Source organism: Rhipicephalus microplus, unplaced genomic scaffold, assembly GCF_043290135.1.
Source record: "Rhipicephalus microplus isolate Deutch F79 unplaced genomic scaffold, USDA_Rmic scaffold_18, whole genome shotgun sequence".
Taxonomy (NCBI): Eukaryota; Metazoa; Arthropoda; class Arachnida; order Ixodida; family Ixodidae; genus Rhipicephalus; species Rhipicephalus microplus.
In genome coordinates this window covers 1245091-1271712 of record NW_027464591.1, presented here as the reverse complement: position 1 = coordinate 1271712, position 26622 = coordinate 1245091, and the positions used below count along the sequence as shown (strand labels likewise).

The 26622-nt window shown below is 43.0% G+C and overlaps 1 protein-coding gene across 10 annotated transcripts in view; it reads left to right on the top strand.

Annotated features, from left to right (window-relative positions):
* The first annotated feature begins 325 nt into the window (after positions 1-325).
* Positions 326-26622, top strand: part of LOC119177796 (calcitonin gene-related peptide type 1 receptor) — a 199082-nt gene continuing 172785 nt past the window's right edge. For 7 of the 10 annotated variants that reach the window (XR_012888842.1, XR_012888841.1, XM_075883487.1 and 4 more), the window contains exon 1: positions 327-1031. The gene's annotated coding sequence lies outside the window, so the exon portion shown is untranslated. Of the gene's footprint in view, positions 1032-26622 lie in introns of all 10 variants that reach the window. The other 3 variants (XM_075883485.1, XM_075883483.1, XM_075883484.1) reach the window with 1 other exon arrangement.

The window sequence follows — 26622 nt, the reverse complement described above, 5'->3', positions numbered from 1 at the left end:
CAGCATCGACATCGCCGGTATGAGCTCTTGGTTCAGAATGAATGGAATGGCTGGCGTCATTGAAGGCGCCTCTTCTCAAAATGAACATATCAATAGGGAGAAAAAAAGGAAAAAATAGAAAGCGTATGCAGAGATGGCGCCGGCCATCACAATAGAAACGCGTTCGTTCCGTGTGCCGGGGGTGTCTGCGTCCGGCCACCACCGAACGACTTGTGTGAGAGCGAAGTCGAGACAAGGCAACGCGTGGAAAGAGAGAGGGCGCAAGTGAGAGGCAGAGGAGGAGGGGAGGACTCCGCTTACCGTCGATCGCCGTCAGCGCCGGCACCGAGCGGGCCGCTTAGTTGGTAGCGACCGCGCGACCGACAAACAGTGCGCCGCAGTCGGCTCTTGCAAGACGAGCGTGTTGGTGTGTCTGTGAGTGCGTGCGCCCCACATCGCACGCGTTTCGAACGAGACGAAGCGGGCGCTACAAATAAACACCAATCATCGGCCTCATCTGTCATTGCTCGCTGAGGACTCCGCTGAAAGGAAGCTAGAAGAAGGCCTCCTCCTTGTCTTGCGTGGAAGAGCTCCTCTTTGAAAAATTATCCTCTGCCTTGTAACTGCTTTATCTCAGTTCAACACTGCTTGCCATTGGTCGCCCGGAATTTCCGTTTCCACGTACTCGCACTTTCTATTTTGAAGCGCGCCCAGAGAGTGTGCGTCCCGTGCAGGACTGAATGCCTTGTCTCGCTTCGCCCGAAGCGATGTAGCGTTCAAACGCGCGCGCCGGATTCATCGGGGTGTTCCGCTCCTACGTCAAACCTCCATCTGACTGTCTTCTCCGCTTCCTTGTCTCTGCCTCTATTTTTTTTTCTCTGAAAACCGAGGACGCCAAAGTTTCTCCATGACATGAAGACTGCCAGAACAACTAGTGTGTGAATGTGACGTACTACCGCTTAGAGATTACTTTTTCGCGATCGGCGTCCAGTGGATAGGTGCGACAACGTCAACAAGCACACGTCCAAGAAGTCAGTCGCCTGCCGACCACTGTAAGTCACGTCAAGTTTATTCACAGCCTTACACATATTTGCCTCAATTCACAGCTCTCCTGCTTACCTTTGAATGACGATGTTCTGTTAACTGCCGGCGCGAATGTCATTCTTCCTCCAATTTGCCCGATTCTACGATTCATACGCAGATAAGCATAAGAAATAAATGTCCTCCGCCACTAGTTGCGTCCGGTATGTTGCACTGAAACTTATTTCATTTAGTGCTCCAAAAACTCACTGGAAGGTTAAGCATGCGGAACTATACAAGCATACACAAACTTGCATATATATATATATATATATATATATATATATATATATATATATATATATATATATATATATATATATATATACACATATATATATATATATATGTATATACGTGTGTGTGTGTGTGTGTGTGTGTGGCAAGGCGTAGCGCACATATATGTAGTCTATCTAAGTGTTCGAAAAGTTCACGGAAAATAGAACCTTTCCATCGTCACTTAGCGTGAACACAGACAGCTGTATGCGAACAGATCGTTGGACCGACGATTACAGGTTGTTAAGCCATTATTTGAGTTCAGGTACGTCGGCATCGACAATGATGGCAAGACACTACCATTGATTAAGTTCTGTGGATTTTTTTTTTGTGATGCGTGTACTGCATCTACCAGATTAAATGCAATGACAAGCAGTATACAACATGAGTGCAATTAAAATGCCTCGCTTATGACCTATAACTAAGAGAGATATTCGGGAACAGAATTTTTTTTGCAAGTTTTGCTTCAATACGGGATGCAAGCGACGATGCAGGCGATGGCATGACGCGTCAATGTTTGCGGGGTTTGCAAAATCACTCAATACAAGCCACGTCTAATATTCACAAGGGTGTCGTGCTGAAATTTTTCACACGAGAATATTTCAACCCATCACGATATGGAATGCCTAATTAGCGAAGCCGGCTGATAAGCGGGAAAAACGTTTAAGCGATATTCGTCAAGTCAGTGCCAAATTTTTTCATATGCAAACGCAATTTACCGACTCATCGTCAGAGCGTAAGTGAGTTTTCCCTGCGACAGCAGTGAATTGCTCTAATTTGCTTCGCCTTGCATTCGTCCAGTCTATCTCATCTACAGCGAGCTTCTGTCGACGAATTGGCAATGATGATTCTTTCAGTGGTCATTATTCATTTGCTTATTTGTAGATCTACGCGGCATTGAAATAGCCAGAGAGTGAAGAAAAGTTTTCTCCACTGCTGCACTGGACTTTCACACGTACGAGTGACGCAAGGCTCGTTTTCGAGCGGAGTGCGATAACCGCTGAGCCACCCAGATTTTTTTTCTATCTCTTTTTCGCGGCCTAGTAATTTCTGTTTGCATGTGAAAACCATCACAGTGGATGTGGCATCAAGAGCGTGAACATTATTAGTAAAGAAAACTTAAAATGTGCCGCTCACTGTGAGGGATTGCTGATCAATATGCGTGTAACGTTTGGACAGAATCTATGGGGCTTACAGTTCTCTCAAGGTGCTCTACAGCATGCACAGTGAGCGGCGCATGTACATCCAACACCGAAAATGGACGGGACCTAGTTCCCGAAGAGATGGGAATTTTTTTATTCGATAATTGGCTATTCTTTAAAACCAATCAGTTTAGTGTGCAGGTATCGATAACAACTTTCTGCCGGAGGTCGTGTTCCCGAGTGAAGTGAGAAAGTAGATTTCTGGAACACTTTAAGCCTCGCAAATTTCGCTGATGGGCGTAAATGTATGCGTAGACTGGTGTAGAGAGAGAGAGAAAGGAAAGGCCAGGAGGTTAACTAGATATTGGCATCTGCTTTCCTACCCAGTGCGGGGGGGGGGGAAATAGGGGCAAGAAAGAGGGGGTAGATAGAGAGGGAAAAAAAACACGCACGCGCACTCATGTGAAAAAGAAAACACACACAGGAAGGGCGTCCTAGCTACAACCGTTCAGTAAGGCCGGTCGATCGCAAAAAGTGTAGTAACGCTTTAAGGCCTTCTTCTGTGAAGTTGCATCTTGTCGATATTGTAGAATTCCTTGCTCCGACAGAGGTTGATTATCTAATTTGCAGAGTTCCTTGCGAAGGCATAGTCGTTGTTTACTATACTCTAGGTTTGTGTAAATTACTCTACATACAATGAGCTCTCACTCTCTTCGAAGTGGCTTGTGATGCACGCAATGCAATAGGCTTTTTTGTCTACAGGTCTGCAGCGTGTTCACAAGTACATGTACAAGTACAAGTACATGTTCAAGTACAGTACAAGTACAGTACATGTACAAGTACATGTTTAGAAGTACATGTACTGCGTGTTTACAAGTACAAGTACAAGTGATGCGCTTGCTGGCGCGCCAGAGCGTGAGTTTTTTGAAAGAGGCATGCAGCAGAATGATGACAACTAGCCAAAATCTTCGAACACGTCCCCTACAAGCGCGTCAGCGCCCGCTAATCATGATGATGAGCAACGATACGAGCATTTAAGGTTTCATCAGTCGTCACATACGTGGCGCGGGAGAACGTCGTAATCATTGGGGATGACGCCTAAAAAGTTAAGATAATGTGATGAACAATGAGAGACAATAATTTTTGTATTCACTTCTCGACGCCCCATTTTTAGAGGATACGTCACATCGCACGCTTACATCCGCGTTGAGGGAGAAACTTGCTAAATCTCTTTTAGCTAGTACGAGCCTTCACTTTGAAAATGACGTAATAAAGCAAAAAGGGGTAGGTGAAATGCGCTACACTTGCAGTACAGGAGTGCAGATTCTAATCGGTGAAGACAGCTGCGTCTTGCTTTTTTTACAGCAGAATCCTCATCGCAATTCAAATGGCTGGATGAATATTTTCACTAAACATTTCTATTAATGTTCTGGGCTGAAAGCTTTGCTTCGCCGCAAAGTGCGAAAAAAAAGTGAAATTTAAAAAACTTACATTCAGCAAGATGAAGTTTCCGTACTGACTCTAACCATTGTGACAGCGTGAATCACAGATATTCTGAAAGCGCCCCTGCACCACGTTAACTTGAAAAATAAGACAGTAGTCTCTATCACCTTCGGTTGCCTTCTTACCATTCCCATCGCAATCGCCACTTATTTCTTCTTAAAACACCCGCAATGTCACGACTAAGAATTGAGCCAGACAACATTTCGCGCTTCTCACTGTATACGCTGCTGTCTACGCTCAGTGCGCAGTCGCAGATACATAAAACGAAGTGATGTAAGTTCATCGCTCCTGATAGGCACGCGATATAAAATAAAATGAATTAATAGAAAAGCATGGTAGAATACAGTTCACAACGCATACATCTCGTATATTCACCAATCAAAGGCTTATTTCATCCGGACATCACCGCAGCAAACTGCTGGCGTCACAAATTGTGTCGAATAGACTTTCGTGTCCTTAGGGCAAGAGAGAAGAACGCGCTCGTTTTTGGTATATACAGAGGCTGTTCAGAGCTCTGGAAATTTATAATGAGGGTAAATTTGATCATATGTACAAAATTTTTAAAATATACAAGGATTTGGGAGTTCCAGGAGGGATTTAGCCGCGCATATAACCTTTGTGATGTCGATTCACCGTCTTTGCGGAAGGTAATGTGCTTCCTAATGACTTGTCGAACGAATGCAGACTGGCCGAGAGGTAGCACTACTGAGGTGAAAGTGTCTTGGCGATCGAGTAGCATCAGCTCAATGTGGCACTTGTATATCTCGCCAGACCTGCGATTGTTGTCGTTCTGCCTAGAACATATACCTAATGTACTGCTGTTATGAGCTTTGTACACATGCGCTCAACCTTTATCGTTAATTAATACCTGCGGTTTTACGTGGCAGCAGCATGATGTAGTTACGAAGCACGTCGTAGTGGGAGGGCTTCGTAAATATTCATCATTTGGTGTTCTTTAGCATGCGCAAGCATCGCCATAAGCGAGCGTAGGGTTCGCCGTCAGGCGGCAAAGGGAAATTTATATCGCAGTGGCCCCTGCCTCTTAATCAAATGTATTGGGTATATAGACTTCGCGCCCGCCCCTCTTAGACAACTGAAATGTGCTACCCCGGTCATCGCTCTTCCATCAGCCTATGGCCCGCGTGCTCTAATGCGGACTCTGCACTGTGCGGGGTCCTCCAGCATTTTAACGCAATCGAAGTGCGAGCGCCGCAGCCGAGATCGAAACCTCGACATGAAGCCGACCACAGTAGCCAGTGTACCATGTGTGTATGTAGCCAGTCCGAGAGGGGGTCGAAACTCTTTCAGAATATTTTTTCGTTTCGCTTGCGTTTATATATACACGTACACATACAAGTGTACGCAGTGATGGTTGAAATACCCCCCTTTCTTCGAGAAAAGCATTTGTGGCTACGCCTTTCCACTGTTATCCAGGCGGACTGACCGCCTGTATCCGAAATTTATTCAAAATTACATCACTTCAGAGTGTTATTTTTTTGTGTGACAACCACAGGAATATTTGTGTACAAGCCTTCATCGATTCTTTCGATGTTACTTGACGCCGGGTTGCAAACTACCCGTCGGCCGCAATATTATAGATGAACCGAGCTTCTCACATTCAATGAAAGTTGGCATGCAACGAAGTTTTTTTTTATGTCATAAAACACGTCACAGATAAAGAGAAATCCTAGAAAATGGGATTAATGGATGGCCCTGAGAAAGGGACGTAGCGAATTGCACTCGTAACTTCTAACTGCTGCGCGTGGCCAATTCCTTCATGGAGGCTGTTATATTACCCGAGACTCTATAGCGGGCGCCCGTGGTTTTCTGTGCGACATCCTCCCATGATTTTCTCTCTCTCTCCGCATTTTTAGTGTTTCCGTCATTGGCTTCTTTCAGCCGCCTTATGTATCACCCTCTATACCTCTTCCCTCTCCCCTACTAAATGTCCAAATCGGGGATGGTTTATCGTTCATCTGTTTCCCGCCATGCATTTTTTGTAAGGTAAGAGTTTATAATCGATATTCGGCAACTGACGCGGCACTGCACCTGCAGGGGGCGATGGTCTCACATGGAAGAGGCGTGTAGAGCGGAAAACTATACATATGGACGATGACAGCTTTCGAGGTTGTTTTATATATAGTAATGGCGCGTACAACAATCATCTCGTGCTACTGGTTAGATCGTAGTAATAGTAATAATAGGAATAACATTATTAATAATCATAAAAAAACAATAATAATTGATTGATATGTGGGGTTTAACGTCCAAAAACCACTATATGATTATGAGAGACGCCGTAGTGGAGGGCTCCGGAAATTTAGACCACCTGGGGTTCTTTAACGTGCACCCAAATCTGAGCACACGGGCCTACAACGTTTCCGCCTCCATCGGAAATGCAGCCGCCGCAGCCGGGATTCGAATCCGCGCCCTGCGGGTCAGCAGCCGAGTACCTTAGCCACTAGACCACCGTGGCGGGGCAAAAGAACAATAATAATCGTAATAATATTACTAATAATAAAAGTAAACACTTATTGCAGTTTACAGTAATGGTGACTCAATGCTGAGTGAATGCTCACAGCACGTTTAAAGGAGCTTACAAGTAACAACCATCCTTTCATATTTCGTACCTATTTGCTGCAATGTGCAATAAATATTATTGAATTCCCTTGTTAATCAGTTATACCCTGCCTCTTCAGTTAGCTGTCTGGCTCGAATTTCATTTATCGACATATTACGTGACAGATAAAAGGCTGAATTCAGTCACTCATGCAGCGCACACTGCTTATCGTCGTTTTAATTCAATGCCCTGTTACACGATGACGGAGAGTGGTAACAGATGTGTCATTTTGCGAAGAGCGGCGGGGTAATTAATGTCCATAGCTGCTTAATGGTTCCCTAGAGGATGTGCATATATAGATTGCATAGGTACGTAAAAAAAACGTCAATCTAACCTTTAAATTTATAAAAAACACACACACACAAAAACATTCACCAAGCTTGGTTAATTATCGACACATGTGGTGTTCCTTTAGACAAGCTATAACGCATTTCTATGTCTTGCAAGTTTTTCAGACATGCTGTACCGCTTCCCTTTATTAAACAATATTTCCTAAGCTGTAAACGGTACTCTATTGCATCTTGATAGAAATGTGGGGTTTAACGTCCAAAACCCACCAAATGATTATTAGAGACGCCATAGTGGGGGGCTCCGGAAATTTCGACCACCTGAGGTTCCTTAACGTGCACCCATATCCGAGCACACACGCATACAGCACTTTCACCTCCATCGAAAATGTAACCGCCGCAGCCAGGATTCGATCCCGCGACCTGCGGGTCAGCAGCCGAGTACCTTTGCCACTAGACCACTGTGGAGGGGCATTTTATTACATCTTGAACAAACCATTTTTATAGACAGCTTTAAAGAGAAGCCTTTGCTTAAGATGCTCCAAGATGTTTTATCACTGCACTTTATTTGACACTTTATTAAGCTTCGAGGTACTGTAGCCACCACCTTTTATAAGCCCGAAGTATTACGTGGAGGTGGCGTGGCTGTGGTTACGCGGACTCCACTCGTTGAGATGACTTTTTCCTTTTTAGTGGAAGTTGTGTGCTGTGGGATTTACCCACTTTATGTGGCACCTACGCGTTTCTTGGGCTAACTGTCGTCTTTACATTTAGTCCGTTTTGACGCTCATAAGCGTTGCTAGGATCCTGACATGACTAACATGACAGGGTTAGTCATGCAGGGGTGCACACACACACACTATATATATATATATATATATATATATATATATATATATATATATATATATATATATATATATATATATATATATATATATATGCTTTCTCTTGCTATGCCGGCCATGCCACAAACAGAGCTAATAGTAATTAGGTATTCTTGTTGCCTAAAATCCGCTATTTCACTCTTTGTCGAGATATGTCGCCACACGTGATAGATTTGGTGCAGGCAGTGTCTTTTTCAACGAGACGATGAATCAGGGGCGTTACGACTAAGAATTCAAATCTTTTTTTTTTACATTTTAAAGAATTCTTGCTTCCAGCAATACTTACCTCACGTAACTTGAGTTTTCTGTTGAGCTCAGCGTATGAGGAAAGATGGCATGACTACTTGCTTAATAGTTAGATAAATATTCAACGTTTAGTTGCTATGAATTGCTGTAAAGTACACCAGACATCGACTTGCTTTATATGTATACAGTCTCGCGTGCTTTGGCGTCGAGGTATGCGAATTTCAAGCACTTATACTTTGATGAATAGTCCAGCATAACGTGTTTCACAAGTGGTTGTAAGGCTAAATTGTGCTTCGAGATCACACCGATCCAATAAAACTCTTAACATGAATTAGAACCATAAATTTGTTTGCAACTTCATTTAAAAAAAATGCCTAATAGTTGGAAAGCTGGAGGGAAAGGCTTGACCGGAAGAGCTTGGAACATAAACAAGAATGTCGCTGATGGTTCTTGCCTTTCAGAAAGCAACACAGAAGCCGCAGCTATGGAAATTATGAGCCTCAGTGCATTCTGCCGCGTATGTTTTCGTCGTATCATTTCACAATTGAGTCACGCTGGTCTTTCAAACTTCGCGGGTCTTTACTGCCCCCGAAACTCCGCACACACTATCTATCCTCCGCTCGTATAACTACTCCTGTAACTTGCTAGAAGATGAGTAGTGAGGCGACGCTCAGAGACAACGACGCAAGAATGCTTGAATTCCTGGAAACCGCGAGCCCCGCACGCCTTTGATCCGGCATTTTTTTAGCGAACGGATCCAAGTGCGAAAAGCAGTCGCGTCATTTGGCGTTTACCCGGTGAGACCACTGTCTTTCTCGTTTGGTCGTTTCTTTGTGTTCGCTCCGGCGTTTTGCGCCGAAATAGCTCCCTTGTTTCCCCGGTGAAGCACCTACCTAATAATTCGCTGTGGCTGTGGCGTCATTATAGAGTCGCAAGACAGCGCTGTCGGGTGCCGCATTATATGGCGGCTTTGATGGCCGTCGTGGGACGCCGTTGCTGCCAACGTTGGTTGTGGCGTCCACATCGTCGTTAACGCACTGATGGGACCCGAGCAGAAGAAGACAGCCCGCAGAGAGGCAGAGGGAGAAAGAACGAAACTCTCTCTCTGAAAGCAACGCCATAAAAGTAATAAGAAAAAGGAGAGAGTACTATATATCCGAACATAAAGCGTAGCTGAAAGGACTAATTGCTCCTTTATTTTGTGTCTTCCTACACGGCACGTATGAGAGTTTCGCTACCTGAAACTGGTTCTTGTTCTTTTTTGCGCCGTGAGAGATGAAAGGGGAACGATAAGATGATGAAACTTGAAGCCCGGCTGGGAAATGTCGCAGTCATGTTCAAGAATGATGTGGTACTCCTCTTGCATTCTAGAAAAATAAAAAAAGACAGTCATTTGAACTCCCTCCACCACCACCCCCTTTTTTGGCCACGTACATTATTGTCAGATATATATATATATATAAATATATATATATATATATATATATATATATATATATATATATATATATATATATATATATATCTTATTAAAGAGACCCCCTCAACTTTGGTTTTGATAGTCGTGCGTCCAGAAAGTTTCGAAGACAGAGTTAATATGACTCTTTAGAGAGTTATATGAAAAATTAAATGACTCTTTTTTTCTTTTCTTTTAGGGTGCACATTCAAAGTACATGTACTTCGTTTGGTTACCCTTTCTTCTTTTTTCTGAAGATTGCCCAAACATTTTTTTTGTGCGAGGGTATCAGGATTGATCTTCGTGGACTTGCAAGTAACAAAAAGTAAGACACTTGCCCCATTTTAAGGAAGCAGCGCACAGTGTCGTTGAACGAAAAAATGGAGAACGAATTCGGTTCGTTGATACCACCTAAGTAAGCGAGAATGCAGGGTGTTTTAACAAGATTGCGTAAAAGCATTAAAACTAACGTTCAGGCTAACGTGTAAAGTTGGCCGGCTATTGTTTCGAGGTTTATGCAGCACTTTGCACAATTTTTTTTACAGCGAAAGCTGTTATGAGATCACAGCAAGGGTCGTGTGCCCTGTAGTTGCCCGCCGCTGGTGTCGGTAGTCACTATCGTACAAAACAAGAAAATAAGGACTGCTAAATAAACACACCACGGGGACACAACGGGAATAAAAACCCGGATACCCTGCGTGCTAGCCCAGTATTCCACCGCAGAGTCATGCTGGTGCTTTAAACCCCATTGCGAACTTGGCATTAAGAAAGCCTAACGCCGAGGAAAGAATTGCGTTAGTACGAGTAATAAAGCGTTTTAGAGCAGCAAAGGAACAACCAGGCGTCACATAATGCGAATTGTGTAACGAGTGGGTCGCCCAATGCTCCTGTCCATTACGAAGGCTTGTTCCTGTTCACCTATTAACTGTGACGCATATCCGATTCAGGCACAATTCTTTATCGTCGTCAGCCACTGCATGAAGCATTAGCACAAAATTACTTCCAAGTACGTAGCGGTGGCCACGCTTCTTCGAAGAATAACGAAAGATAGCGTAGTGAATACCATCCTAGTACACATAAACTGACTATTCATGGCGTAGTTGGTTTCCTGCAAGTTTGCTTGTAGCTGTTACCCAAAGAGTGTTTTGAAAAGGCTCCGAAAGATCGCTCCTCCAGTTTTCGCTGTGACTGTGCTGCACGTTTCGCGCAGGCTAAGTGTTTTTTTTTTTAATCTGCCAAGCTTGATAATCAACAAATATTACTTTGTTAACTTTTCAAATGTTAACGCTATAGCGAATAGCCTCAACCGCAAACGTTGTAGCTCTCGCATCTAAATGTCAGATTTTTTATCAGTGCTAAGATGACTACCAGTCCTTCATGATGCTTAGTTTACAAAGTTTACCCAATTTCTATTTAAAATATCCACTGTCAGTGAAAATATTCAATACATAGGTCATAGTCCTTGTTCGGGAACGGCAGGTAATTTAACCTGTGGTAAGATAACTGCCACCAACTGCGGAGGCGTAGTACTGTTAGTGCTCCACTACTTATCCAAAATTCACAAAATGAGGGCGAAAGCAGATGTGAAGATCTGGTTGAAAATGCTTGAAGTCTGCCTATTTGGATTTATCTTCACGTTAAAGATATTCGGGTAGTTGATATTTTCGGAGCAAACCCACTGTGGTGTCCCTCCTTCATATATATCGTGGTTTTAGTGCGTTAGTTAGATAAGGACCTCGTTTCATTTTTTCCCCGCCTTTATTTAGAATGCGCGAACCTTTAAAAAATAATGCTGTGAGCCGATAGGCCCCGCGGCTTCTTCGCGGCTAGTCCCTCGAGACTTCACTACAGTTATTTGTCTGTATGTCTGCCTCAAGCTAGCCAAAACAACGCGCTGAATAGGGTATTTTACAAAGCAATAAGGTTAATTTTCCTGACTATAGTTATAGCGCGAGAACAAAACGACGACACAGAGACAAGAAGGACACGAGTCTCTGTGTCGTCGTTTTGTTTTCGCGCTATAACTATCGTCATGCCATACCAACTAGCCCAATCTGCCACACTTCTAAATTAATTTTTCTATCATGGTTTATACTTTGACAAGCATAGTTCTCCAAGCACTTAATTTCATTGCAATAAAATAACTTATATACGCTAAATTGTCACGGTGGTAAGGCTGGTGAGAAGTTTTGAAGATTTAGTTTTCAATTCCTAACCTGTGAAAGTTTCTATGTTTATCTAGACTGTACACTGTAGAGCACACCTCAAGGCGTTATATATTTCCTGTATAGCTATAGCTGTGAAAAGATTGTCTGATCGATAAAAAATGTCACTTAATCTATGATGAGATTTTCTTCTAACATGCAATACTGTATGTACGAGCTCACTTCTGGTGGACAATTTATTTGTGTTATGCGGTTTTGTAATAGTTAAGGCTAATCTATCGTTCGTTGTCGTACGTGTGCAACTTACTTATTGCTGCTCGAGCTTGACTAGTGCAGACCTCGAGCTTCTTTGCAATGAGGGCGTCCACGCGTCATCTTCTTCAACGGATCACCGCTTATTCAGTATTTATTGTTTGCCTCAAAGCCAGGGACGCTGAAATATTTATTGTGACGGTTGAAACGGGGTGTTGAACAAGCAGGAGTTGACTCGGTGAACGAGAGATAGTGCAAGGCCTGACTGAATTCAAGTGTGCAATCACAGCGCGTCTCTTTCTTCTTTCTCCACTCGAGCTCCGTGTCCACTGCCCTCGTTACACGCTTATCATTCATATGACTGAAGTCGCACGATTCGCAACGTACGTCCACATTATCTCTGCTTTATTAACTTGTCTAATAGTGCTTTTTGCACGTATATGCTGACATTTGAGCCCTCGCGAAATGAGTTGGAATGTGCCCTTTTCGCTGGTTCTAATGGGATTTGGCGCACTGAAAAGGGTAGAGGGGATGTTCGCCTCAATCATTTAAAAGGGACGCCAAGTCTGCCAGGTACACTTAATAAGTCGAAATTTTTCCGTCGTTATTTCAGTCTATCACTGTTTATATACCGCCACACAACAATATATATTCTATCAATCTTTGAAGAACAAAGTTATGGCCATACGGACATTTGACGAAAACGGTGACAAGAGACAGGGGATGTCGCACTCCAAGAATTTACTTCCCTCGTTATCCCTGGAGAGCGGGAGACTGAAGAGGCTCCAGGCCGTTTGTAAAGACGATAGTCTTTCTTGTTGACCTTCGACGCAAAGATCTTCGTCTGTCTGTCTGTCTGTCTGTCTGTCTGTCTGTCTACCTGTCTGTCTGTCTGCCTGTCTGTCTGTACATTTGTCTATTTGCCTTAACGGTACACTAAACGGCACCAAAGTGACAAAACGATACTCCAAACGGCCGACCCCATCCGCAGCGCCCACCAATATTGCTCAAGGTTCAGCGTTCATACTTGCGCGATTGTCAATCAAAAAGCAATTGCGCATATTTGAGGCACCATAACAATACGTCAATAATGTTTATGTGTATTTATTACTAGAAAAGGCATACATAAATAAATACATAAGAAATTTATGGATTTTTTAGCCTTTATAACGCTGCACTGCCCATACAACGCTTGCACGAAACGGAATGTGTTTCCAACGCTTTGCTAAGACGACACGGTGGTGGCACCTACCCGTCCCCTTGCGTTCTACACCTTATCACCTCAGAGACGGGCGCGTGTTTTCCAGGATAACTAACAGATAGCGCTCATGTCTCACGTGTGACGTGACTTGATGCGCTCGTTTGCCTCCATTGCACGCTCGAGGCACTCTACGCCGCGCCTCCAGAATACCATTCACCGATTTTCTTGCGTATAACATCAACTAAACGTTTTGTTCACTCTCTCTATATGCGCGAGACTATCGTCTTTCGACGACATTTGCGGTGTAGCATGCAGATACGAGACAAATGTTTTCTTTGTTGCTTTTTGTTTCTTTTTTGCATTCTGAATTCATTACGAAGTTGTTGTTTTTTATGCTCGAACCAGAAGAAGGTCGGTGGGTAAAAGGGGAGAGGGATGCCTGCGCTGATGATGCTCATCTCTCACTGTAAGCGTGGTTTGAAATAATCAACTTGATTGATTGATATGTGCGTTTTAACATCCCTAAAGAACCATGTGATTATAAGAGACGCCGTAGTGGAGGGCTTCGGAGATTTGGACCACCAAAGGTTCTTTAACGTGCATCCAAATCTGAGCAGACAGGCCTGCAGCATTTCTGGCTCCATCGGAAATGCAGCCGCCACAGCCGGGATTCGATCCCGCGACCTGCGGGTCAGCAGCCGAGTACCTTAGCCACTAGGCCACCGCGGCGGGACAACTTATCAACTTCAAAGACTATATAAGCCATATTCTGTGCACAAATAACGCGAAATAAGAAATCGATTTTGGAACAATCCGCAAGGCGTATAGGCGACAGCTTCGTAAATTGCTCTAAGAGGGGCGTGTCATTCTGCATGAAGGAACTTGCCTGTAAGCTAATAGAGCACAAACACCTATCCGTAACGACACGCGTGACACGAAATCCCGGCAGGTATATTTTTCAACGCGTTTTCACCGGTCACCTTTAACGGCTCGTCGCCGCGCGATCGTGTTACCTCCGAGCGCAGGTAAATCAGGCGATGCGATACGGTGGAGGCATTTTAGAGGGGAGAAGGGGGGGGGGGTTCACTGACTGCATTATTATTATGTTTTCGGATGCAGCATATGCGTATGGAATTGAAAGATGCACGCATGTGGTACTACGAAGGCGATGAAGAAAAAGCAGCAACTTGGGAACACGAGCCCGACAGGGTGACGCCGCTGACGCAGACGTCGAGTATCGCGTTTCCTTCGCGTCATACGCCAGGCCTCTCTATCCTGTACGACACCCGGCAGCTTGAGACAGAATGAAACGATGACACCCGCCTGCTGCGAAAAAGCGTCCACCGGGCGTCACCTTGACGGCAGCCTCGTATACAGCGATTCAAGGAGGCCCCGAACAGTAGCAGATGAAAAGAAAGAAAAGTGAAAGAAAAGAAAGAAGCAAAGAAAGAAAGAAAGACAGACAGAAAGGAGGCCCCACACAGTCACACATGAAAAGAAAGAAAAAAGAAAGGAAAGAGGAAAAGAAAGAAAGATAGACAGACAGAAAGATAGAAAGAAGTCGTGTGTATCCTCTGTCTTAATATTTGCGCTTATGTAAATCACGAACGACGTTTGGTACGGCGTGTTGGAGAGTAACAAGGCGAACCGAATGGTGCGCTATGGCCCGCAAGAATAATACAAGTGGAGTGTATGCGGCGTTGCTGTGCGCACGTATCTAATGGCCAGCGATTTCTCTTACCCTGCGTTCATTCTTCCTCTGTCTCGCTGTCAATATATGTATATATATATATATATATATATATATATATATATATATATATATATATATATATATATATATATATATATATATATATATCTCCGCACATGACGCTTTGCGTTCGTCCGCAATAGTTCACCTTATCAGGAATTATAGGCGCCCTGAAGGCCCCGACGCGTAACCGCTACCGGCTGCATCTAGCCGGCCGTCTGTGCCGTTCTGAAAGATCGGTGCGCGATAGCGATTGGTGCTTGCGGTGCAGGGACGGACGAGAGGTGTGTACGCTGCCCGAATGATGAAAAAGAATGGCGGCATTGCATGAGCTCTACTAGAACGGACCATTCGGCTTGCGTTTTTCCTGATCGTATTAGGACATACATCCATTAATGCACTTAGGTTGTGTTTGCCAGAGTATACCTCACAGAACAGGTACAGGAAAGCTCAGACGTTCCTAGGCCAATATCTTAACGTATTTCTATGGAAGCGTGGCGTGGGTGACTTTGACCTGGACTGTACATCGTGTCGTATCACGTTTCATCCACCTCGGCCTTTCTTTAGCGCGATGAGATTTTTTAGTCGACGCTGTGTTCCTCAGAATATAAACCGGCATATAGTTCACAAGGCATGGGAGCGTGCATCTTAATAATATTGTCATTTCATCATGCAGAACACTACCACTTAATATAAAATAAATATTGCACATTCACGTTTTTAGGCTGTAATTTAAAATGTCTTCATTCAATGAATGAATGTTGCGTCCTGGTGGCTTGAATAAGTTGCTCCGTTTTTTTTCACAATTTGATAAGTACTGATAAGTACTATTGATAAGTACTAACTAATTTGATAAGTACTAACTGAGTACTAATTTGATAAGTACTAGCTGTGGAGAGGGTCGCTTTCTTTCGGCTTTCTCGCGGTAACGTCAGTCGTCACATTTGCGAGCCCGCGCCCACTCCAATGTGCATTCGACTTCGGTTCGGCAATCATCACTTGGCGTCACCCGCGAAGCGAAGCGGGCCCCAAGCGCACTCTACGTATAGCAGCGGACAACACTTTACTCTTGTCCTTACACACTCTCAGTAAAGGCGTTACACAAGTTGCATGTAAACCACCGCTGCTACGCCTGCAAAAGGCCCATTCGAAGTTTTAACGAACGGCACAAATATAAATATGAAAAATACGCAAGTTATGTAAGACCTGTCGTTGGGCGAGTGTGTTAACATCAAAATGGGTACATTATAACGTGACCTTAGAAAAGAAACATTCGAGAAAAGGAGTAGGAGGGAACATTAGTTATCTTTATAAAACACAAAGCAAGTTCGCACTTTTGCGCGCATTGTCTAGCATTCAGATGTGGGCCTGAGCTTCATGCAATCAAGATAATAGGCAGGAGCACGGAGACATTAGCGTGAGAGTTATTGGAGGAAGACGAAGGAGAAAAGCTTTATATGAGGAGAAGGGGAACTAAGGAGCATGTTCGTCGTGGCCCCAAGTACAGGGTCCCGCTTCCTTGCGCCGCTCGCCTGACTTGACTCAAAGGCACTGATTGCACCTTTGGGTTTCAACAGCCAAATCGTGCCTCCAAATGCTCCAGCCTGCTTACAATGCGCTTGCCTAAAAATTAACACCCCCGAGAGACGTGGTGTGAAGTAAGAGGCGTTTCAGATTTAGAGGAGTGGCGAGTTGTATCAGTGATACGTTCGTTTCACTTCTCCAAGATGAGATGCTGCAATTTGATATGCAAGTTTGGCCACGTTTTCTTGCCTACACTGATGCATGCATGCGCAAAAAAGATGTAATCAAGTGATTTGTTCTTTCATATAAACAGTTGAAGCGAGCGCCCGACCTATCTTTACACTTCTACTTTCTTCCTCGAATCTTTCTGTTGAAAGTTTTTATGCGCCATTACGTATAAAGGCAACCCTTTGTATGTAAGTTGTACACGTACAAATTGTGATACGTAACTTGCGGTTCTTGTGCTGCAGCAGCGAATGCTTCTCTTTCCTTTCGCGCCTTATCTGGTGTGTTGTGAAAGTATCCCACGCAGAATTCGTCCCAGTCAAAGTAACGTGAGTTTGCGAATCGCATTCCATATGGTAAGCGCCACGGGCTTTGAGGGATAGATTTATTTTATAGTTGAAGACGTGTGGATTACCATATGCGAAATAATTACATTGGCTCCCCTAAATGCCAGTGCTATAGAAGACTCCAATGAAGCTTTTCTCGTGTCTTGTCTCAATATCAGGCGATGATATAGGGGACGCGGATAATGAATTGCTACACGAGTAAGCAAACGTGCAATATAAAAGCGAAAGCGTGAAGGTTGTTCGAAAAAAAAAAGAAAGACCTATAGCTATAAGGTATGCTAAGTGGAATAATCAATTATTGTAATCAATGGTCCTCATCGGCTACCCGTTTTGATATGAATACTAATAAAAGTCACCTTCTACATAGGCTTCATCATAAGGTAATACGTGCCAACATTACTGATATTTCCATTTGAATGTATCCGACAAGGAATCACTCTGGGAGAGAAGAAGCTTCGACTGGATCGCATGCATTCATAGAAGCGCGGCAAATAGTATTGTTAATGTTTTCCAAAGCTTCACTAACATCTGAAAACACTGAACCAATAAACTTGCCTTGCTAAATAGAACTTCTTATAAAATCGGTTAATGTTATCGAAGCTAAGCTGGTCGAGCTGCCCGGTCGGAAGTCAAACTGGAAAGGGTTGAATAAATTATATTTAGCGAGGTATTTATGTAAATGTATAAACAACAATTTTTCAGGGAGCTTCCTAATCGACGACACAATTGAGATCGGACGATAATTACACACTTGAGATTTTATTATTAGTTCAATAGAGAAATTTAACTCGCTTTTTTATCAGAGATTAGCGATGCATACAACTTTTAAAGAATAAATTACTGAGATTGCAGAAGCTTTCGGAAACATATGAAGCAACAAGTTTTAAGTGATAAGCGGAGATGTTATCTCTACCAGATATGGCGTTTTTAAAGGGGTAGTGCCGCCATTTTTGTGGCTTGCATGTTCCTTGATGCAAGCGTTTCTTATAGCTCCACGACGCAGGATACATGCACCAAGATTAATTTAATCTCACTAAATCAATATATATCGCCTCATCTACACGTAAACAGTTTTCGGTTTCTGAGAGCCGAATCGGACTGTGACGTGCACGGAAGCGTAGCTTGGTCACGCGGCCTCGCAGGGCACGTCGGGCGGATTATCGTCTGCTCTCGCTGGCTTTCTGGCTCACACGGTGCCGCACAGCAGCTGCAAAACGAACGTGAAGCAGTCGTGACGTTTAGCCGGGCTCGGCCGGTACTTACGTGGCGGAGGTCTCCGAAGGTGAGTCACCTCGCTACAATAGGCATGCGCACGAGAGGGGGTGCGGCCACTCCCATGGTCACCTACGAGGAGGGGGAGGAGGGTTTGCAAACACAGTCCCACATATTGACCTAATAGGGCGGAGGCGCTAAGTCAGACGCGTGCATTGACATAGTAGGGAGGAGGTGTGCTGTGATGAACCTTTGTGTTCGCCGTGGAAACCTGCGCACGCCTACGCTCACTACAGATCTGGTGCGACGTCACTGCGAGTTTTGTCGCCCTTCCTACGGATCTACGACAGTTCTGGATCCGCTATAAATGGGCTTCGGTCGGAAGATTGAGAATTCAGGCACACTTTGTAGGTAAAAAAAGTATGTTTTAAACGTTTGATGTGTCCGATTATTCGTGTGGAGTGTCCTACCATACAGAGGAAACCCACAAGAGGCTTGTTTTAGCTTAGAAATTTGATGGCACAACCCCTTCAAAATTCAACATTGCAGAATAGAACTCGTCGGCTGACACTTAAAAAAGAAAAATGCATGATTATAAGAATCAGGCAGAAAACAAGAATCTTGCGGGATGTTGTTGTAAACATCATGAAAGCGATTACTAAGTGCATTAGCTATACAAGATGATTCAGTGTAGGTTATATCTTGATAGTATATTTTATCAATTTCACCGTTACCTGTTGGCGAGTCAAGAAAACTATTAAAAAGTTGCAATTGCTTTTTTTGCTGCTCTTAGCTTCATGAAATATTTTTTAGAGTAAAGCCTTTTAGATTCTTTTATTAAATGGTTAAAAAAGTATTGTAGTTTTTATAGCGCTGCAGAGCATCAAAAAACGCTTTTTAGTTTTCTTGTATACGTTATCTTTTAACGCAAGCTGGTTAACAAACCATTTCTTAACAGAGGATTGTGAATGAATTCGTATATTTTTTTGCATTTCACACTTGCAGTTTTAGCTTACACGGCTTTGAAAAATACATAGCGGAATTTATCTAGAGCCATTTCAGGGTCGCATTGGGCACACACTGATGACCAATCTAGCTCACATATTTCATTAACGAAGTTATCTCTGTTGAATCTGGAAGTGAAATACCTTTTCTTGCATTAAGAATTATTTGTAGCAAGAGTAATAAAAATGAAATGATGATCTGTAGTTGGCATGTCGATGACACCTGAAATTGGAGACGGAGTGATATACACAAGGCTTCATCAAGGATTGTATTATTTTGAGAAGCAGAATACCTAGTAGAAAAAGTGGTCAACGATTCTAATCCTGAGCGTCTGATTTTTTATCAGCACAAAATAATTTAATGCTTAGATTTCTCTAGAGCCAGTGCATGTGTCACGGGTTATTTTTTTTTTGTTTGACTTTATGGCACTACGGCTACTTGAAGACCCAAAATAAGGGCATGACAATAGTTTGCGTGTGTCAAGGGTATATGGTTACTTTCGGCGTAATAATTTTTTACGTTTATTCGCGTTAGAGCCAGAGTAAATGTGGAAATAAGTACCTTCGTTTTTTTTCTATGTGCATGTGCTGGCTTAAAATGAAATAATATAGCAAACAAACCATACATATGGAAACGTTACAGCTTTATGTATTTATCTGTTCTTTTTTCGAATAAGTGCCAAAACGATTCGGCGGGGCTTCCGTCGATCAGTTCAATGGCGCGTTTATTCTTTGTACGTGTTGTTTCAATGAAGGAAGGCGAATCAAAACAACATAAAAAAACTAACATTGGAAGCCCAGAATTGTTCTCTGCTAACATTAGTGCGCGCTCTTTTAAAATGTTTTCGACAGACTGATTGTTTCGGAATGAAGAGCCACGCTGGAGAACTTTTGCTATACGGCGTTCATTGCGTGGTGCTTGGCCACCGAACCGTGTCGCAGAACTTGCCCTGCACCGGTGCATTTAACGACTCTCGCGAAGCCACACACGTATACCCACAAAACATAGCACGCAGGTGAATAGAATCGGCTGAATTTCAAGTATTCGAATGCATCTTCCCCATAGCCCACAGACAGACAGACAGACAGACAGACAGACAGACAGACAGACAGACAGACAGACAGACAGACAGACAGACAGACAGACAGACAGACAGACAGCTAGACAGATAGATAGATAGATAGGTAGATAGATAGATAGATAGATAGATAGATAGATAGATAGATAGATAGATAGATAGATAGATAGATAGATAAATAAATAGATAGACAGATAGATAGATAGATAGATAGATAGATAGATAGATAGATAGATAGATAGATAGATAGATAGATAGATAGATAGATAGATAGATAGATAGATAGATAGATAGATAGATAGATAGATAGATAGATAGACAGACAGATAGATAGATAGATAGATAGATAGATAGATAGATAGATAGATAGATAGATAGATAGATAGATAGATAGATAGATAGATAGATAGATAGATAGATTTGTGCAAGTAACCCCTTTGTAGCGTAATCAGTAGAGTACGCCGTAATCCGAAACTAGGACATGCTTGGTGGAAGAGACAAGGCGTGGCACAAGTCGCATGTAAACCACCGCTGCTGCGCCTGCAAGAGGCCCATAAGAAGTTTTAACGAACGGCACAAATATAAATATACAAAATACTAAAATGTAGTTGATTGTAGGCCCGTGCCACAATGAACTACATTCTAGTTACCTGCTACAACCTGATCTCTATTGATGTTAATAATATGCATGGGCCGTATGATGCAGGCGAAGCGTATGTGGGCTGCGAACGACTTCTTAGTTTCCACACACAGCGCGATGCGAACCACGGCACGCGTAGTACAACCGAGCGTTTGGGTAAACACTTGTTCCAAACAAACGATGTGCTCGGCTATCCTTGTATCTATTCGATCGCATTGAGGACAACTTGTATACTTGCTCCCCATAGTCCAGCTCTTCTGTTTACGGAGCCCACCGAAAAAGAGAGAGAAAACACGTGGTAGTTTTCACGAAGGCTCGTGAAAATGCAGCCGCGACAGAGCGCTTCTTTGAGTGATATATCGTGTAGCTGCGGATGGGATTTTGTATGCTCGCGTGGTTTCGCTATTTGACTTCCGGCCGTCGAAGGCATCCCGCTCGCGTATTTCGTGAACGAATTGAACAAAATTTTTTCTTAGCGTAGACGCCTGCATACGTTGCTTATTTACCATAGATCTTGTTGTTTTTCCGCATTGTTTTCATTAGAGAGATAGAAAACGCTTACCATACGAAGAAACAAAACATAATAGTCATTAGCAAAAAATTTTATTGGTTAAAATTCCTACCTATAGGCGATGAAGATAAAATCCACTATAAGAACAAAAAATAAGGGAGAACCGTACTCAAGAGGAATTGTTGAAAAAGGGTACCAGGACACACACAAAAAAAGACGCTATTCCGGCCGTCATATTTGAATAGTGAGTGTTGGTGCAAAATTTTCAATCACAGCTAACGTGAAAGTCGGTTTCCGTTTCTAATTGTGCTGTGAAGCATATCCATGAAGTGGCCTCTATACAAGCACAGAAAGGAAGCCGATGAAGAATTCAGCAGCTGGCGCTCGTTATTTCCTAACGTGACGGTTCTTTCTAACTTTTGAACTTTCACTCGGTGAGGGCATTCTCGCCAAGTTTGCTAGAAGTTTGCCTGGTTTCCTGTAAAACGCAAATGGCGCAATCTTTTTTCCTATGTTGAGCGGGTCGAGATAAAGAACGTCGAGGATAAGCGACAAATATCTTCTCTCATCGCGAACGTTGTTTCATTCGTTCTCTTCTTTTTCTTATTCTTTGCTTCAGTAATTGAGTTATCTGCATTGAACACATTTCTTCGGCTCTCGAAGTAAGATTCAATATTTCAGAATTTTCGAAGTAGGTATCGTAGCCATTTTGCGCGTTTGTTAATTTTGTCAAACGTGCTATCACAATTTGTAAAGGATGTAAATAACAAACTCGCACCTATAAGCGTTTAAACACTCTCTCTTTATTGGCAACTGACACATAAACAGCTGAAAACATTACATTGGTGAGCTATATGAATTAAACTCCTTCAGCAGGGATAAAAGATTTTGAAATCTCAAATGGCTGCTGTCATCGTCGTTAATAAATGTGCTAAAGCCACTTATCGCAATTCTCTTCAGGCAGAACTTGTGCTCAACTTTTTTTTTAACACCGTCTCTTAATCATGAAGACGCACAATGAGAAACGTCATCGGGTCCTTTCACACACACCAATATTTGCGTGAAATACTTTATATCTTAATGAAACTATGTCACTTCCAACCACGATTCGGCGAAAAAATTGGAGCTCACTTGAACTCACCCTCACAAAAATCTGCCTTAACATAATTCACTAGGACATAGGCTTACTGAACTATTTCACAACTGGACTCACTTGGACTCAAACTCTCGACTGCAGGGGCATAGTTAGGGAATGGCACACCGGACCGTCACAGCAATGCACCCATCCCTTCCCACACTTTGTAATTCACACCTCTGACGAAGAAATATTTAGGTGGTGCATGAATGCGAGTGCTTTGAAATATGTGGGAATAGACTTGACTAAAAACCGATGCAAGGCTCATAGTAATCAGTAAGTAATCAGTAATCATTATGTATATAATAATCATTACGTAATGATTAATTATTAGGTCCACAATCAGTATGCCCGCATTATGATAGTGATCATAGTAATCATCAATCATTATGTCCGCAATAAAAGATGGAGCTCACTCGTACTAAATCAAGAAGTATATTTTGCGCTGAGGTTTCGCTCGGAATCAGGTTCAACAACATATTGCAATATATATAGTGAATTATGTACACAGTTTTCGTGATGGATAAATGTACTGTTGAAGCATATGCTTTGTTTGCTAATAACCAGCTCACTCAAGTGGCCTTTAACATCGGCAGAAGAATGCTGCTTAAATGGCTTGGAGCTCATTCCGCTAGGCTTTGTTTCAGTTTTTATTAGAAACTTCACCCGCTTTGCGGCATGTGCTCATTTTTGGGTGGTTTTACGCCAACATAAACTGCTCAGCTTGTACTCGAGCGAAAAGCTTGAAAGCTTGCGACTTCTGCCATTTTGTAAATGCAATCGAGCATGTGACATTGGGTGTGTAAACATTCCTGCCCACTCCTCAAGGATGGCCAGGTTCTACTGAGCAAGTCAAGAAATATACAAGCGCGACACGATAACAGAAGTGAATTCGAGATTCTGTAACACAAGGCATGAGATGTGATCCAATTAGAAGCAAGACAAGTCAGCATCAAAAACAGCCCATAATCAGAGAGAAGCCACGTCGACCGAACGTGACCGCCGTGGGCATCTGCGGAAAAACGTCGAGCTACAGAGTAGTGCCAAGGTCGGTGAGAGAAAACTGAAGTTGATTAAATGAAAGTGAAAAATTTTTATAGCAGGTGCGTTTTTTACACTAGCCTCTTTATTTGCTGCTACTGCATTTCTTCATTTTAAGATGACTTCTGTCAAGTTTTTTTTGTAATACGCATAACCGTGTTCGATGTGGAGCTAATACTTGCATCGGTATTAAATATTGAAATGGAAGCGTGATGAGAAAACACACACACACACACACACACACACACACACACATATATATATATATATATATATATATATATATATATATATATATATGTGTGTGTGTGTGTGTGTGTGTGTGTGTGTGTGTGTTTCTACTAAGCCTCACAATATGAATAGATGTGTTTGAAGAAGTAAGCAAGCCATTTAGAGTGTCATCAGCATACTTTACGATAACAGTGTAATATCTAATGTTTTACGTCCGTAAAACCACGATATTGGTATGAGAAACGCCGTAGTGGGAGGCTGTGGTAATATCGACCATCTAGCGTTCTTGGACATGCACTGACATCAACACGGTACACTGCCCAGTCCCGTTCCGCCTCCACCAAAATGTTTCCATAGTAGGAGGGACTGAAGTCTTGACTTTCGGGCTGGCAGCTGAGCACCACAGCCACTGATCCACCACAGCGGGCTCATCAGCAGACAGACTACTTCATAACCCAGCCTTGTGGCTTGGCAGAGTACCCAAGCTCCCTTTACTGTGCGTCGGTAACCTTAAAGAATGGTATCTTCATCGATCTTAATTATTGCCAGGGCCATACGATGCACGCACGCGCAGTGCTTAGGGGAAGGTGGGGGAACAGAGGAGAGGAGAAGTGAACAACGCCTACGTTTTGTTTTGTTTGTTTACGCTCAATGCGCGCGCAAAGCACGATGCGAAACGCTGCATGCATCAGTGTAACCGAGCGTTCTTGAAAAAACGCTCGCCAACAAGTGATGTGTCACCGAAAAACTGCGTATCGGGTAATACTTCTTACAGCATGAAGCAGCAGTGCTTTTGGAAGATGACTTCCGCACAGTTCATGTTAGGCGAAGAATCTGCAATACCTTCACCACGGCCACAGTTTTCTCATTGCATTGCCCATATCCCTAAGGCGCCTCACATTTGGGAGAAATATTTCGTTAGGAAGTTATATTGATTCATATGTGATCACCAGCTCCACATGTACATTAGCTAGGCACTGTGCCCTCTGACTTTGTCTCTATGTGTGCTGTGTTTTTTCATCTTTCAATCTCTCCCCGCCCTTTACTATGTGTAGGATAGAAAACTAGTTATTATCAACTAGTTGGATAACAAACTTTCCTTCTCTACTAGTTCTTTATTTAAGTCATTATTCAGATTGCTTTTTGATAGTCTCTTACTCGCAATTGAAATTCTGTATATGTACATTGGGAGATGATATAGACTCCAACTTTTCGTTGGAGTCTATATCATCTCCCAGTTTCATACCCAACGAGACAGACTTCTGTCGAATGTTTACATTCAAATATATACATTGTATGCAAGCGAAATTATCGTGAGGCTATCGCGTACGCATAACCTGATATTGTACTGAAGTCTACATGGTATCTCATTATGGAAGTTGTGCCAGCCCCCTTTTTTTAGAGTGCTCAATTTGAATTATATCGTAATGCTTCGAAAGTGCGTCGATATTAATCTCGTGCCTTTAGGAAGGCGTGCCGATCAAGAAATCACTCTGATCGGTGCTAGTGCCGTATCCTTATATTTATTTACTTTGTAGAAAGCTTCCTTTATGCCGTATATTTTCATAAAAGTTGTTTGGGAATATATGGCATATGTATGGAATATATACGGAGCCTCTAAAGAAACCTACGGAGTTAATCGAATGGTATCCGGATTCTTTCAGTGTACGGTTGCGTGTGATTCCTGTATTCCCCCCCCCCCCCCTTGAATGCTGCTACAGGTCTGTGCGGCTTTCTGTATTATATCGAAACAGCGAATTCGTTGTTTGCATGTCAAACCCATCGTTAGTAGAAAAAAAGAATCTTTGAGGGAAAAAAAAGCCAAATTCGTATTACCAAAGCATTGACGGCACTTTTACGGGGGTCCACTTCACTCAAGACGTGATCGAGTACGGGAAGTGTCTATATATAGAACTTGGGGCCACCGCAGCGCGTCCTTCAAGGTAGCAGCATCAAATTCTCAATAGGAAGGCGTGCCTCTTTCGACCGTTAGAAGCACAAGAGTACTAAAAACAAAATGCAGGCAGTGTGCCACTATGAATCGAAGAGGACTCCAATTCACGTAATGTATTCCGGGTAAGTCCCGTGGGCTTATCTTTAAATCCGCGAGTGTATTTTTATTAGAACAATCTTATTGCTTTTCTTTGCACTCCTCGCAAACGAACAAAAAAGTGCGCTCAAAAAACCAGCGCAGAAATTGCGACACCCCGGTTCAGTCATCGTATAGTAGGTGTTCCAGTAAGTGTGCTCGATATTGCGTAAAGTTGGCGAGCAATAGATGAACGCCATAACGTGATACGGCAGGTACATTGAGTTTGAGTCCCAAAAATAACCACCAAAAGCTTTAGACCTGTACTGCGCTTGACAAGCTGTAGACACACATACTACATATTACATACTCGTATACAGCATTGATATTGACAGCTCGCGAGTTGTGACCGACAACGAAAAACGGTAAAGCATATTGCTACAGGTATATGACGTTATCGCATCCACTACTGATTATTTATTAGGATTTATCACAGTTGGTGGGAAAGAATCCTCGCAAAGCGTTACGTCCGCGCTTGCGAAAACAGCATGACCTCCTGGAAATGTGATGAGAAACTTAAAGAAACAATTGTTATTATTAGCATTACCAAGAACAAAAGAAAACAGCTCGAGGGCAACAAATTAGGCTACGTATTGAAACCTTCCCACGGTTTCTGGAAGGCCCGTATACATTTAAAACGCGTCGGTCTTTCGCCGAGCAGCTTCCCAACTAGCGCGCATGCGCGAAAAGGTAGCGCGAGCAAAGCGCGCCTCCGATCTTCTCATCCGTATTCGTCA